The sequence below is a fragment of the Lygodium microphyllum genome, chromosome 27, assembly GCF_053477565.2.
Source record: "Lygodium microphyllum isolate KBCC chromosome 27, Lygodium_microphyllum_v1.1.10, whole genome shotgun sequence".
NCBI classification, from domain to species: domain Eukaryota; kingdom Viridiplantae; phylum Streptophyta; class Polypodiopsida; order Schizaeales; family Lygodiaceae; genus Lygodium; species Lygodium microphyllum.
The window spans coordinates 23,259,841-23,275,840 of NC_141161.1; positions in this window are offsets into that span (position 1 = coordinate 23,259,841).

The following is a 16,000-nucleotide window of genomic DNA, read 5'->3' on the forward strand; positions in this document are numbered from 1 at the left end:
GAGATTGAATAATTTGTCAATTATAGCAATGTAATGGAAGCTACCAATGCTGCTAAAACAACTTTGCAAACAAGGTTTAGCCTTATTGATGAGGAATTTAAGAAGTTGAAAGTAGATTGCCATTTTCATCAGAATCAACATCAATGTCTTCTTGTACGGAAGGATATTGGATTTCTTATATATCTTCAATATATGGATAGTTGTTCTTTAGATACAATACAAGAGAAGAAGATAGATGATATTGCATGTAAAGACAAAGAAATTGAAGAGAAGGGGAAAATGTTTCAGGAGGATATTGAGAACCAACTAGTGTAGGGATTTGATGTTGCTTTGTTTAAAAGTGAGAACATTACAAAAGTGAAAGAAAATGAGATAGAGTTGAGTGTAGAGATTGAAACAAGTCCTCTTGCATGTGCCCCAACACTTCCCAGTTATCTCATCAACAAAAAGAGATATGTGTAGCTAAATGATATTCAACATCTTTTTGATCTTAGAGAAGATTACTGCTTGGCAATCCTTGCAGCATGGGGTACAATGATAAGAATTTTATAGGTTATGAAGAGGAATTGCTAGCAACTCTTGATGTTGAGGGAGAGAATTTTCAAGACAGCTCTATAGCCTTGAAATATTGTATTAATCAGATCGTGGAATATGAAAAGGGGGGAAACCTATAGAGGAAGAGTTCTTACAAATTCAAAAGAGACTTGGTATTGATAATATGGGGTATGAAGAGAAACCGAAGTCTCCATTAGAGGAGAAATCAAAAAGTTCAATAAATCTATGCGACGATAGTTTTCTTGAAGAAGATGGAAAGAAGATGCATAGAACTTTCTTGGAAAAGCCAAGGGCTCAAGGCCATTGAAGCTTGGCAAAAGTCAAGGCCTTGGTCATTATATTGGAAGCTTAAATAATCAAATAGTTGCAATTTATCATAGTAAGTTATCAAGCTCTCCGAGCTTACCAATAATGGCTTTGAAAGCTATCTCCAAGGTGATTGGATTCCAAGCTTTTAATAGAGGTTCAGACAAGATAATTTTGGTGGAGAAGGAAGAAGCTGTAAGAGTTTTTGGCTTCTTGCTTGGATACAATGGATCTAGGGCAGGATACTTTGGAGTTCTTGGCTCTTATTTGCTCTCCCATGTAGGAGATGCTAAGAATTTGAAGCTCCTTCAAAGCTATAGGAAACAAGAGTTCGTGAAATGTAGATGTCTCATCAAGTGGGATGAAACAAAAGATTCTTTTAGAGGACCCAATGAATTCCCTGAAACTAAAGACTCTTCTGTAAAAACAGAGTCAGACTAAAAGATGTTAAGGGTTTCTTGAAACCCTTAACATCTTGAAACCCATATTTTTTCATCTCTTTGTCTAGTTTGTAACCATTCTGAATATCTTTGCCTTTCACAAGACTTTAAATATCCCTATTTTCTTCTTTGGATAACATTGGATATAGTCCTTGCCAAAGATGATGTATTACACGATGCAGTTGTGTCTTTGAGCTAGAATTTGCGTCAAATTTGTATGTAAAACCATTGAAAGACTTCTAATAAACAATTTGCTTCTTGATAAAATATGGAGCATGGTTGTATAAAATATGCTGCATAGTTAACAACCAAAGAAATTCAACCAAAAAAACCTATATGAGTCAGACAATAAAGATACATACATATGTAAACTTCTTGCCATATAGTGAGTGAAATGTTGATTGTCCCAAGCTTCTATCATTGCCTTTTTAAAAAGGTTCAATTGGTTTTTGAAGTCTTTGAGATCATCATTATTCCACTCAGTTTTATCACAATAAAAGAATACTTTGTCTAGTGTTTTCCAAACATTGGCTTTTCTATTCCAAGCTTGTCCATTATCAGCATGATCCTTAACTGCATTATGTAGACACTTCTACTAATTATATCTAATAGTTGAGCCACCATTCCTAGAGTTTATCTTACCAAGTTTTCCATGAAAGTCTAGGAACCTTCTAGCCTTCACTCCACCAATAGATGGCTTTTTGGGGACACAATTACCATCCTTATACTTTTGAAGATCTAGTTCAATAACAACATTACCACCATGCAAACCAATTGCAGATAAGACTTTTTCAATCATTGTTATAGTATTTGTTCTATAGTAGCTGATAATGGCTTCAGCTTCCATGCAAATCCTATAAAAAATGAACAAGCTTTTCAATTATTCGAAAAAGTGCATGAATTGTACAGATATGGGCATTAACTAAAGGAATATCTAGGATTGGTTTAAATTGTGGATTCTTGTTGTGCCTAGAGGGAGCTCTATTCCAATTTCTTGAGTTCAACTCTATGGCTGGGGACATGCAATACAACCAAGGAGATCTAGAGTTGGCTTCCTTTGATACATTGTACATACATTTGAGTGTCTTCAAGTCACCAGCTATGTGCCACTCAATCTTATAGTTTCCAAATCCTTCAATAAATAGCTCTTCTCTTGCTTGCTGTCTCTTAATAATATTAAGTATTGGTGTTTGATGAAAAACTTAATACAATATATCAAAATCCTTTGTATCTACTTCGAATGCTCCTAGCCATTAGATGTTGTGTTTCGATTGAGCACTAAATGACATTGAGTGATTGCAATGATCTGATGAAAGTGCTCTATTCATCAAATTTATAGAGACTCTCTCTATTTTTGTACATTTTAGAATTTTACTTTCATCAAGTTTAACCACAAATCTAGCCACTCCTTGTGTCTCTTCTAGTCACAAGTCATATAATCTAATCATTAAACATTGTAGGCTGGGCAAGTCAAGGAAAATATTGTTAAATTCATTGAATGTAACTTCCTTTTTCTTAGCCTTGATATGGAAAGACTCACCCAGAATCTCCATCACTTTGTCATTCACTCTATGTCTAATAGTTCTAACCACATATGGCCTTGAAAGTATGCAATTACATACTTGTCCTTGCTTCATATTTGGCTGTAAAAGCTGAAAAAGTTGTATATAAGCATCTCAAGTGATACCAATTTTATCTAGTGTCTTCTGTACTAACTTAGTATCCAAAGAATGATCCTTTATAAATGACTCCAAGCATTGTTTCTTTGCCTTTTTAAATTTCTTTCTCTCCAAAATATCTTTTGAAACTATTGAAGGAAGAAGATGATAATAAAATTGAGATGCTTTTAAAGAATTTGTTTCACTTACATACCATTGAAGAAGAGACCTAAACAAAATCAATATCACAATTCAATACAATTAATTATAAATAAAGTCATATTACATATTTTAAAGTGGAAAACATGTACCTTGCTACTTGGATTCTTTAACTACAACCATCTCCTCCTCATCTGAGACTCTCAATATTTCTAAGAGCCTTTTGTCGATTTCGAAGGCCTAAAATAGTTTGCTTTCACTGATAAGATTTGATGCATTTCTCCAACGAATGAATCCTCTATTGATAGCCCTCTAGCTTCTGCAGTAACTCGTTGTCATGTTTTGATAAAAGATGGTTTTCCAATTTGAGGACATTCTTTTCTGCAACCAAGTTAAGTGTCTAACCTAGAAACCCATTATAACCATCACCAATAAACCTCAACAATGAAGAGCTATTATAGAAAGGCGGAGTGATATTTTTGCTAAGATCTTTGGGATATAGCTTGCCATCTAACCAAAGATCAAGATTCTTCTTTCCTTCAAACCTGAGTATATGTTTCGTAGAGTTTGTAATAGTAATGGGTTTTGTTCTCTTCATTATTGGTTCATACTCACTATCCAACTCAATATGAAGATGATAGAGAGGCCTTTTACTAGAGCTATAGAGATCATTGGATGATTGATCCATAGCTAAGGATGTGATTAGAAGATTGGATCGAAAAACTATGCAAATTAGAAACAAGAAGGAAAATAAAGAAGAAACTAATAAGAATGGAAAATAAAGAAGAGAGTGAGAATAGAGGGACGTAATCAAACTTTGAACACAATTCAAATGGAATATTAGTTTTCACTTTAATGAGGATGAGTAAGATCTTCATTATGACAATCTTTGTTACATTTATGGCGGCCTAGATTTTAAGGTTTGATATGACCATGAGAATATTGTAACAATGACTTATTAATAAATTTTTATATATTTACTTATCAAAATATAAAAGGTTTTAAAAAACTAAAAAAATTATTTTCTAAAATATTTTCTCTCTCTAAGATCGCTTACAGGGCATTTTCGAAACCTCAAAACTCCCCTAATGAGACCACACAACTCACTACAAGGGAACCTTGGTATTCGTCATACATGTGAGAGACTAGGTGAGAGATAGATATCATGCTTCATGGTTGAACCTCTTGAATGAATAAGAGGGTGTCCAAAGTCCCATCATTGAGCTCGTGTAGCACAACAGATCTATTATCAATTAGCTAATTTCTTATTCTAAATAATTCTAAAGGGACGTACGATTTTATTTGTTTATTTTTCTATTTAGTTATTAAAAAGATATTTCCTTGAATAGTTTGAAAAAAGATAGGAATTTATACCCTTATGCATATCTTAAACATTAGTATGATCCAAAAGAAGTGTTATCATTAACAAACAAATATTTGCATGATCATTACATAGAATGGAGACAACCATAACTCTCTATTGTTGTGACTGCCTCTTAACACAATCAAAACTATAGTATATTTTCATGACAAGAAAGCCAGAAAATCCTACATACAAATTTAAGTTATACACAAGGAGTGGAGGGTAAAAGCTTAATGAATACACAAATGTTCATCTTTCTTCTTATCCCTTTGTGTATGCAAAGCATTAGATTATCAAGAAAGTACTAATAAAAAAATTTGTTGAATGCTCACAGTTTGCTCAAAGTTTAGCATGTAAAGGAACGTGAAATAGTTAGCAATCCTAGGTAAATTCAAGGTATCATGGACTTAGATACTTGTTTTTAAGCAATCACATTAGGTTACTTGACACTATTATCACTTCTTTTCCTACATGTTACACGTACATTTCATGAGATTGGGGCACCACCAAAAGATGTTGCATTCATGCTAAAAGGCTTTTTTGTGACCATTATGGGAACATTCAACTTACTTTTGGACCCTCTAAGAAATGCCAAATCAAGGTAAAGAGATACAATTTTCTAGGTATAAAATGTAATTAATTTTTTTTATTTTTGATAAAAAATATAGCACGAAGCTCTTTACATTTTCAATTACCTCTTTGAGAGTAAATTATTAGTACCTCAAATTTGCTTGCTCATATATCAGTCAACTCAATTAATGATACTTTCTCTCTATCAAAAGTTGAGTCAAAATAACACAAATTCACATTTTAAAAAGTAAATGAGAGAGGACAAGAATACATAAAGGTTAAGGAGATGGAAGATTCATCATCAAAGATGAATGGAAAAGATGTATACCGTCTACACATCGAGCTTGAATGCAAGTATAAATAGAAAAACAAACACTATCTTTTATTTTCTATTTTTGAAGAAATGTGTAGATAATGAGGGAAAAGAAATATGCATGTGTGAAGTAATGTGAGGCTTTAGCAGAACAAGCCCAAAAAATCCTCTACAAAACTCTAGTACATTATTGAAGGATAACAAATCCCTTCATAAACAATGGGTATATAATTGGATCATAGGATATACACAATGTTTAGATGTAGTTAGTAATTTGCATAAGTTGAAAAGAGATTTATTGAGAAAGAGAATCACTATTTGAAGCAAAGCATGGAGCATAGAAGCTTTACAAAATAGAAATACTATCTCAAAGCTTGTGAAACAAAGGAATTGTTTTGGCCTCTCAAGACCACAAAAGAAACACAGGACACACCGGCCTGCTTGAAATAACCTTCATACTGTAGGAAACTTCTTGAATGAATTTACAACCATTACACGCACATAATATTCAGGAAAGATACTTAGACATGAAACACATATCATATTCATGAATGCAAAATTGCTGTCTAGAAAGATATCACACAGTTTACTGTTATCACGACCATTCCTAATGAAATAACTTGAAGTAGACAACATTAATATTCAGGGTATAGACACAAATAAATAGAATCAACAATCATCTACATGCTGTACCTGAAGAATCTCTGATTCTTGATATACAAGATCTCAGCGAATACAACTTTCTCACGTTTTTGACGCGCACCTACCTTTCAAGTGAAACATCATATAAAAGTTAAAGTTACTTTACACATGCTAATCCCATAAACATAAATGCACACAAGTATTCAGGTCTAAAATTGTACTAAATAGATTATAAAATCCAAGCCCTAACACCTGGCACAGCCCCTTGGATAGTCATTACTCGAACCCATAATCATGCACTAAATGATATGTAAACTAACCCAAAGAACATAGTTATGCATTACCAGAGGCCTTGCACCCCTTGACAAGCCACACTGAGCAACAATGAGTAGAGCCCCTCTAGGATACTCAAAGCTCTCTGGTATAGTTGTATAACTAGCCCTAGTGTCAGTAAAGTGAAAATACTAACTAATCCCTTAATGCAAAGTGAAATACACTGTAACCATTTCAAGGCAACATGCCAGTAATGGAAACCAATCAAGTACAATGACATCCATACTATATCATAGAGAAAAAAGATATAGAACCATGACTGAATCAACAAATGACTACTCCAATGGCAAAGAGTAGAAACTTTGATAAGGAAATATGTTGATGACGCTCCAGCATTTGCGTCATAAGAAATATATGGCAATATACCATACCACTTAAGTATCAAACATGAAATTGCATCTCCAAAGAAATATGCAAGATAATCTAAGAAAGCTTGTAAAAGAAAACAATAAAAAATTGCATTTGCATCTACATCATACTCATCCATAGCTTCAATATGCACTATATCACTTGAAAAATATTGCTTTGCATCAATCCAAACTGATAAAACTTGTATATGCTAACTTTCTAGTCTATTTTCAAGTTTCAAAAACTAGTGATCTTTAGGTCGTTGTTGCACTTGCTGTTTCTTAGCTTGTTGCAGTACTTCTTGCTGCATTTCCTACTTTTTAGGATGCTGCCATACCATTTCATGCTACAGGAAATTAGGTTGTTGTTGTAAAAATTCAAGTTCCAAGAATTTGGGTTGCAGGGATTCAAATTGTTGCAATCCAAATTGTAATTCTGACATTACCAGCAAACCTAAATACTGTTGAAATGCTGAAATCTATTGAAAACTTGAAAACTCTAGCAAACCTGAAAAATCATCTTGTAGGTAAAGAACTTGAACACTTCTTGATAGAGAAAACTACAATATACTTTTGGATATGTCATCCAACTCATCAAGAATCATCACTGCTCTGCTCAAAAACTGCTTATCCTGAATAATATCAACCATTCCTACCAAAACATCAACTGTATAGATATCCACTATTGCAAGTACAAGCATCACTATTAGAGGAGGAAAAGAAGCTAAAAACTAAGGAAGAACCAAGCACCTCTAGAGATGAACATGCATTATATGTTGGTAACATGTACAAAGGCAAGAAGGACCAGCTTTTTTATGACTTTTGCAAAAGGATCGGACACACTGAGAGGTTCTGCCATGCTAGAAAGAGGTCCAAAAGGCCTATCTAGTTGTTGTTAAAGAAGAAGAAGAAGAATAATAATAAGACCACCAAGAGAAGGACAAACTTCATTAGTCCTTCTATTCGGATAGACTTTTTTAGCCTTGTATTGCCTAGCCCTAATGCTTTGGACATAAACTTGTAAACTCCTCATGTAGCCTTGTACTACAGCCTCTCTACACTTTGTGAGGCCCCTGTCATAGCCTCTGAATGTCCACCATGTTTGTGGTACCTACACTTAACCTTTTCTAGGACAGCCTCTAGTATTTTGCTATGTTTATGGTATGCCCACACTTTGCAGGTGTTGCTTTCACTAAAGCCTCTACACACTTTGTACTTCTGGTTGTGATTGAGGAGGGGTGTTGAGATATTTGCAATCACACCTACTTCAGTCCCTTTGTAAGGAGCAGTGAGGGGTCAGAACCAGAATCCCATATGCACAGTAGGAGAAAGTGCCACCACTCAATTCCTATAAAGCATTGTACTTGCACTCTTTTTATAATGCAATGATAGTACTCTTTTCTTTCTAGTAAAGTGTCTTGTCACTGTCAATACACAAGATTGTGTTTATGAGTCCAAGTCTCAATCTTGGAACCTAATTCACTTGTGTAACAATTTGTCTTTGTCAAGGTCAATGTCTTCATGAGTTTCTTCTTTCTCTTTCAACCTCCATAGCTTCTGCATTTGCCATGCTCTAGATTCCGCTTATTCTAACAAGAGATATAACAGAAGTGAAAGTGATGTACCTTATGAGGCAATGACCTTGAAGGTTAGTAGAAATATCCAATAAGAGTTGATGAGGGATTGTAAGAGTATCTATGCTGTCAATTGAGAGTGTGATGAGGTTTTGCCATCTTTTTGCCACTAAAGTACCATCCAAATGCCCTGAAAAACACCATCCAAATGCCCTGAAAAACACCATCCAATAGAGAGGCCATGGACAATGCCTTCTTGGGCCTCGAGATGTAGGATACAAAGGGTGTCCCTTTCTTGAATTTTTATTCCAATTGAGATTATGATAAAGCATTCTACTTTAGTATTCATGAGGAGAGACTAATAGGGGTGATAAACATTGTAGAATTGAAAGTGGCCGAGAGAGCAAGAACATGCTTGCATGGATGAGTTTAGAGCATGAGAGCACAAAATGGAAGAGTCATTAGAGGGAGTTGGATATGAGGGACCTTCATATCTTTTGGGATTGTCCATCAAAGAACTTTCTATGTATTCTATTAGTTGAGAAAAGAGAGTGAACATTAGACTTGATGAGGACATAAGGGTGGAATGTTTGTGTTCCATGATATGATAGAAATTTCTTGTGATGATGTGTAAGGCTAAAATGTGATAAAGAATTTAGATAGAGAAAAAGGTTCTCAAATTTTAACTTAAGAGGAGACATGATGATGTGGCAATAGCAAGGGGCTATGGAACTATGTGAAGCATGTGCATTTTGGCAAGAATAATGGATGTGAATGAGGATGAGATTAAGATTAGTATGGAAGTCAGGTAGGATTGATGTGTGGACAAACACCATTAAGGGGAAGATTGGGACTAGGTGAGAGATATGTGGAGCATATGGTTAGGCAATAAATCCCTTGAGGATAAGATTGGTGGTATTAAATCTTAATACTATAAAGGGTGAACTAGATAGGTGGGCTTATATGTGCTTACAAGATGCAGAGACTTCCCATGGAGCTCACAATATTGATTGTTTCATGGACTTTTTTTTTCCACACACTCGACATTGAATGAGGATGGTGGACATTGATGTCTAGACAGAAAATTAAAATCAACTAGTAGTGGCTGAGGGCATGTAAGAGAAGGTTGCCTACTTCTCGGACAAGGAAGAAGGCCTTGGCTACAAACTTAATCAAATTCTCTTGAAATGGTAGTGAAAGCTGGAAGATATTAGCTTGTGCTTCTCCTTCTCAGTCTCCCTCTTATTTTAATAACATAGAGAGGGAGGAGGGAATGCCTATCCCAATATATGTTTAGGTCTGTTGTCCTCTCCATGGATTTTCAAGCCAATAATAACAGCAATACCAACAACATTGCCACCACTCCCATCTCTATCTCAATCAATCTTAGCAAAGAACGCAAGGACTTGAAACTCAATGGCATCAACTAGATTGCATTGGCAATGCACTACAATCTATGTGAAAAGTATGTTGTGGAGCAAATTGTTGTAGATTTTAGTCTTTTGCGTACTGAGCAACCTGTGGTGGAGCCTACCAAAAGTTGTATTGATGTTGTCCTTGGCGATTCTAGACCTAGAATGCCAAATGAAGGTGAAGAGGGGAAAGGAGCATATCTCAAGTTGCTTCTCCTTGTTCTTCTTTTTCTTGAGATAAACATAGTGGACCAAAATACAATAGAGAAAACATCTAAGTGATGATTTTAGGACTAGCATCAATAAACTTGTATAGAAGATAGAAGCAAAGTGGAGAAAACTTAATTATGACCAATGAGTGCTAGATCCAATAATGATAGATCCTCAAGAGAACAACATTTTCAGCGGGAAAAATAGGTGTGTGTGTCTTCCAAATGCAAAGTTTCAAAATGATAGGAGCGACAGTTGCCTTGTACTGGAATGCCAAATGGGGCTTAATGCAGGTTCAAGTCCCACTCTCACTCAATAAATAGATGATGAAGATATGTTTATCCAAATATAGTAGAGTTTTCCAAGATAATCAATTGAAGAAATGATCAACAAAAATGATAGTATCATCACTTCAATAAGATACTCCCATGTTGGTGTAGATATTGGCCTTTATGAAGCTCTTCTTAAGATAGATAACTACAATGAATATTACCACCTTGTGATTTCAGGATAAATATGGCTTGCAATCATACCCAATATTGATGAAACTCAATGTAGAAATACCCCTTGAAGTAGATCTCCTTGAGATGTAGATTTTGTTGTGAATTTTCTCGATCAAAAGCACCTAATTCTTCTTCTTGGTACAGAAAAATCTTGTTGTCACTTAATAGAAAATCCATCTTGAAGGTCTTGATGAAGGAAAACTCTCAATAATGTGATGCAAAGTCAATGAGTAAAGACCAAGATATCAACAAGATAAAATGAGCTCTAAGATGATGCATGCAAGAACATATCAACCTAAGACTAGCTCTAAGTGAATAATAAAGGAGCTAGACCATCAAGAGCTTGTTGAGCTTTAATATCATGTAATGAAATTGATGGTGAGAGAAAGAGGATGAGACAATGAGATGGAGAATGAATCACACACTTGTAGTACACACTTATGTTTTAATAGTTGAGAGTACACACATATATGTAAGAAATTTGTGGATATGGTAGGTCCTCTTGCTGAAGTACTCTCTACATGTTTTAGATCTATCTTATCTAGTTCTCCTAGATATCTAGATATGTCTTCCTAGATATTCTCTAAGTACATATTCATATAACCATATTCTATCATTTTAACACTTTGGGCTAGGACGAAAAAACTATAACAACAAATATTCCTCATTAGCTTCACAATTTGAGTGTGTTAATTATAGTTATCATGCAATGTATCTTATACGATTGGAGGAAGTTTTCAAATTGTCATCTTGATTTAAGTGATAGTAGTGAACTTAGGTGTATGTAATATTGCTTCTATGTCACATAATGTTCAAACTAAAGGAGAGATGTGTAAATGCTTTCATCACATTGTAATGTTTAGATCTCATCTTGCATACATTGATCATACATACATCTTTTTCTTCTTTTGGTAGTGCAATCAAGTTTATAAGAGTAAAATTTACATCTGATAATTAGGTTGATAAAGAACCCTTTGCTTTAGACAAAACAATAACTATTGTGTTACTTCCCTTAATGGTTTACATCAATCTAAAGTTTCTTTGGCCAATTGATACAAAAGTTTCACCTCATCTTAGAAAAATCAACAATAGTTATCTCACTTCCCTTAAGGATTCACATCAATCTGATGGCATCTTCACTGATGGATAGAAAAAATTAACTATGTTTTGCATAACACCAAGAAGCATTTTAAAGACATTGTCTTTAAGTCTCCAGATAGAATGCAAATAAAAAATCCTATCAACATTCTAGAACTCAACAATTAATTAATTAATTAAGTGACTAATAAAAATTAAGTAATAATTTTTTAATTAACTAGTAAATTAATAATTTTTAAAAAATAATTATTTAATAACTAATTGAATAACCAATTTATCAATTAAATAATGACCAAATTATAATTAATAAACTTATTAATAATAAATTAATGAATTAATTAAGTAACTAATTAAGCAATTAATTAATTAAGTCATTATTTTACCAATTAAATAATTTATAATTAATTAATTACTAATTTTTTATTTAATTGGTTAATCAATTATTTTTATTATATATAAATAACTAAAATTAAAATCAATTGAGATAATTATTAACAACTTATAAATGTCTTTAATTCAAGTTTATGTATTTATTTTATTATATTATTATCAAATAATATTATCACATAGTTATTTAATAATTAGTACCATTTTTACTCAATTTTTAATATTAATCTATTAATTAAATTATTAATGATTTCTTTTATTAGTATTAAAATTAATTAACACATATATAAATAAATTAATATTTACTAAGATGGTGTCAATTAGTTTATTGATTAGTTAAATAGTGTATTGATCAAATTATATCAATTAGATTATTAATTAATTAGTTAATTAATGTTCATTAGCTTGTTTATTAGTTCATGCATATAAACTAGTTTATTAATTAAGTAGTTATTATAGTGATCAATTAGTATGAAGTAAACATTGATATATTAACATTACTTAACTTGTGTATTAATTGATATGTTAGTATTAATCATTTCATATAAATCAATGTGTTAGTGTAGTAATACTTATTAATTTGTTAATATGATAGCATATTAATATGTTAGTTGTATGTGATTTTTTTTAAAGGGAATAAAGGGAGAATGCAAGTGCATATGGATTAGGATCGTGCTGCCCACCAAGAAAGGGGTGGGCCAGGATGGTTAAAGAGAGAGAAAGCATGTGGACTGGGATCATTCTATCACCAAAGAAGAGGTCGTTGGCACCCCAATATTTGGTGTAGAAAAATATGACAAGCACCCCCTCTTCCACATCTCTCTCTCTCTCTCTCTCTCATGCATTTAATCCCCCACTATCTCAAAGTGGTTATATAAGGCCACACACCCCCTATGACACAATGCCTCCCCCTCCCTCAAGTTGTGGAATATTTTCTTAATCTCGTATGTATGTACCTCTCTCTCTCTCTCTCTCTCTCTCTCTCTCCAAATACTTTATATATATGGCACACACACACACACACACACACACACACACACACACACACACACACACACACACACACACACACACACACACACACACACACACACACACACACACACACACACACACACACACACACACACACACACACACACACACACACACACACACACACTCATGTAGGCTTTCTATCTCCCTCTCTCTCTCTCCCTCTCATGCACACAGTTTATATATCCCCCCCTCTCTCTCCCTCTCTTATATATGACATACATCTCCATAATAAGTCTTTCAATGACACCCATATCTGTCATACATATTCATACATGTGTAGATAGCTTTGAAAATGGATCCAGTATCTAGTGCTATTCCAAACATCGAGGTCCACATATATGTATCCTCCCTCTCTACCAAACCTATTATGTACTACACTAGTCGGTTCCTGATGTTGAAGAAGGAAGACATTTGTAATGGCAATGACTACCATGCTCTTATGATCACCCATGCGAATGGCCGAATACAAAGCAAGCCAACGATCCATTGTAACAATGACCATGAGGTTGGCCGAGTATATGTTCTAGATACCTTGGTTGTCTCACAAGACTATCTTGTCGAACAAGAAAATGGGCCTACTATTGTAGCCTTCTCCCACCATAGACCTCATCCAGACCCCTTGTAGCATTAAAAAAACAACAATCACTGTGGAAGCCTCACCACCCCCTGGACATTGAGAAAAACAAAACCATCCCTATCACGCTTGATGTGGAAGAGGAGGGGATGTGGCAATCCTATTATGTTGTAAGTGTGGTTGAGTATATAATGTCTTGAAGGGGCCGACACCAAGTGTTACGTCGTTTGCTTCATAATATGAGCACTATAGAGAGAGTGGAGGTGTTCCTAGTTTTGTATGATGGCAATGTGGTGCACAAGCTTCCACCAGTAGCAAACAATATGCATCCAATGGAGCGTATGGAGCAAAAGTATGATGGCCATTGTTGGACAAAGCCTATGTCAACATGGATGGCATTTCCCAATACTATTCTCACCGAAGCAAATGTGTCAAAGAACTAATGTCCCAATAGAAATTGTGCTGGCGAGTCGATTTTTGGCTCCCCAAACAAGGTGGCATGGATAGGTACAAGATTCTTCATTCACTCCACTATCATTAAAACGATTGCAAAGTTGCATGACATGGTTCTAGTACCCTATTGCAAGTAAATCATACTAATTAAGTCCCAATACATGCCATGCAAATAAACTCAATACCAACATACCGGCAATCGAAATGTCAGGTGATGGCCTCAAACGCCTTGGATGCTTCTATTGCAAGAACCCCCCATCCTACTCTCCAAGAGTGAGTGTGTAGTGTATTATGTGATGCCAACAAAGCCAATGTCAAGAGTGTTCATCCATCAAGGCACACATAGCCATGAGGTACAAAGAGGCACGTGCAAAGCTAATGTCAAAGAGGTGCAAAAGATTGTAGAGGAAATGGTGAGAGACTTTAGTGCAGCTGGACCTTGACACTTGCAAATGGCTGTGGCTAGAAGGCTAGTGATGAGCACCTTGGTTTGTGAGCAAGGTGTCCCCCTGTCTAGCACTGAACTCTCGATGATGCTCAAGGAACTCCAACCACTCATTCAAAGGAACATGTAATATATTATTCCATTCACAACACATCCCAAAATATCATTAAAAATCCATGCATATGAAGATCAATATTATGTTCATGCAGGTTCAAACACATGGTCTGTAGCACGTACTGAGAGTGATCCGAGAATGGAATCCCATCTTCTAAAGATAAAGCAACATTGTGCATACAGATTTTTCCATGGTAGCCTATTTCTTAAACAAGCCATTGACAATGATAGTAGGTGCCTTATATTCAAATGTCAATGACTAGGCCAACTTCAAGGGTTGACTTACTGAATTGTATGCGAAGGAATGACACTAGAGACCTACACAATAGCTGGATATACTTCAACCACATACATTGCAGTAATGATTGGACCACCATGGCAACACATGTGTACGACCCAAGGTAGTTTCTCTTACACAATTCTATCGTCACAACATGAACTTAACTAACATAGTCCTCCTTACTCTTCCATTCATGTCTTCTATTTCTGTAGTGTACAAGAGTTTATGACTTCGACAATATGTGGGATGAAGGAAGAGGATACATATGCATAATCTCTTTTTTGGACAAAGATGAATGAAGTGATGGAGAAGTGTGGACACCCAAGTGCTAGTTTTTGAGGATTCATGGCAGACAAGAGGCAGCCGTCGAAACTAGAGGGCCATTTGCACAGTGTTCAATGGTGGTCTGGACAATGTAATGCAAGGAAGGGAGAGATCTTGCTAATTTCATTGGGAACAAAGTCTCCAAATACACACATCACAATATGTGCACAAGAGTTTCCAAGATGAGCATAAGCACTTGTGTCGCATATGGAGGCGTGTAGCCATAGAAGATGATGCAATAATGCAATATCGATTCATTTGGGCTTGGTGGGCCTCAAGGAAAGTTGCAGATTGCAATATACTAGCAATCGATTGTTGGCTTAGTTGGTGGCATATCAGATATCCATGTTGGAGGCAACACTTTTTCAGGGTGAGACTAGCTCATAATAGTAGGATATGATGTTTGGTGCATTTGTTTTCTCATGCTCCATACCTTCTTGTGCTATATTTTTGTCTAGGAGGTGGTGGAGAACATTGCTCATATGCCAACCATGAACCTAGCAGAGCCAATGCATGCAAGTTGATTTAGCAGGGTAGGGATTCAAGGGATCTATTAGCTTGTACAATGTATGTGTTAGTGATTTGGCCAATGCTTTACTATTGAGCACAAAACGACATGCATTCATTGGTGGAAAGTTCCATGGTGTAGAACCTAGTGCATATAAGCTTTTGAATCGACTACAACAAGGAATTAGCCCCACACCTCAAGCAACAGCAAGGATGGTTGAGGAGGTAATAGGAGAAACTGAATTGCATCAATGTCCTAATTTTCAAGGGGACAATGTGGCTATAGCAAGAAAATGCAAGGTTGATGGGAAAGTGGGATCTGAGGAAGCCAACGCCTCTCATAGGCCTGAGAATGCGACTGAAAACATACCTAAAATAAAGGGTACATCAAAACT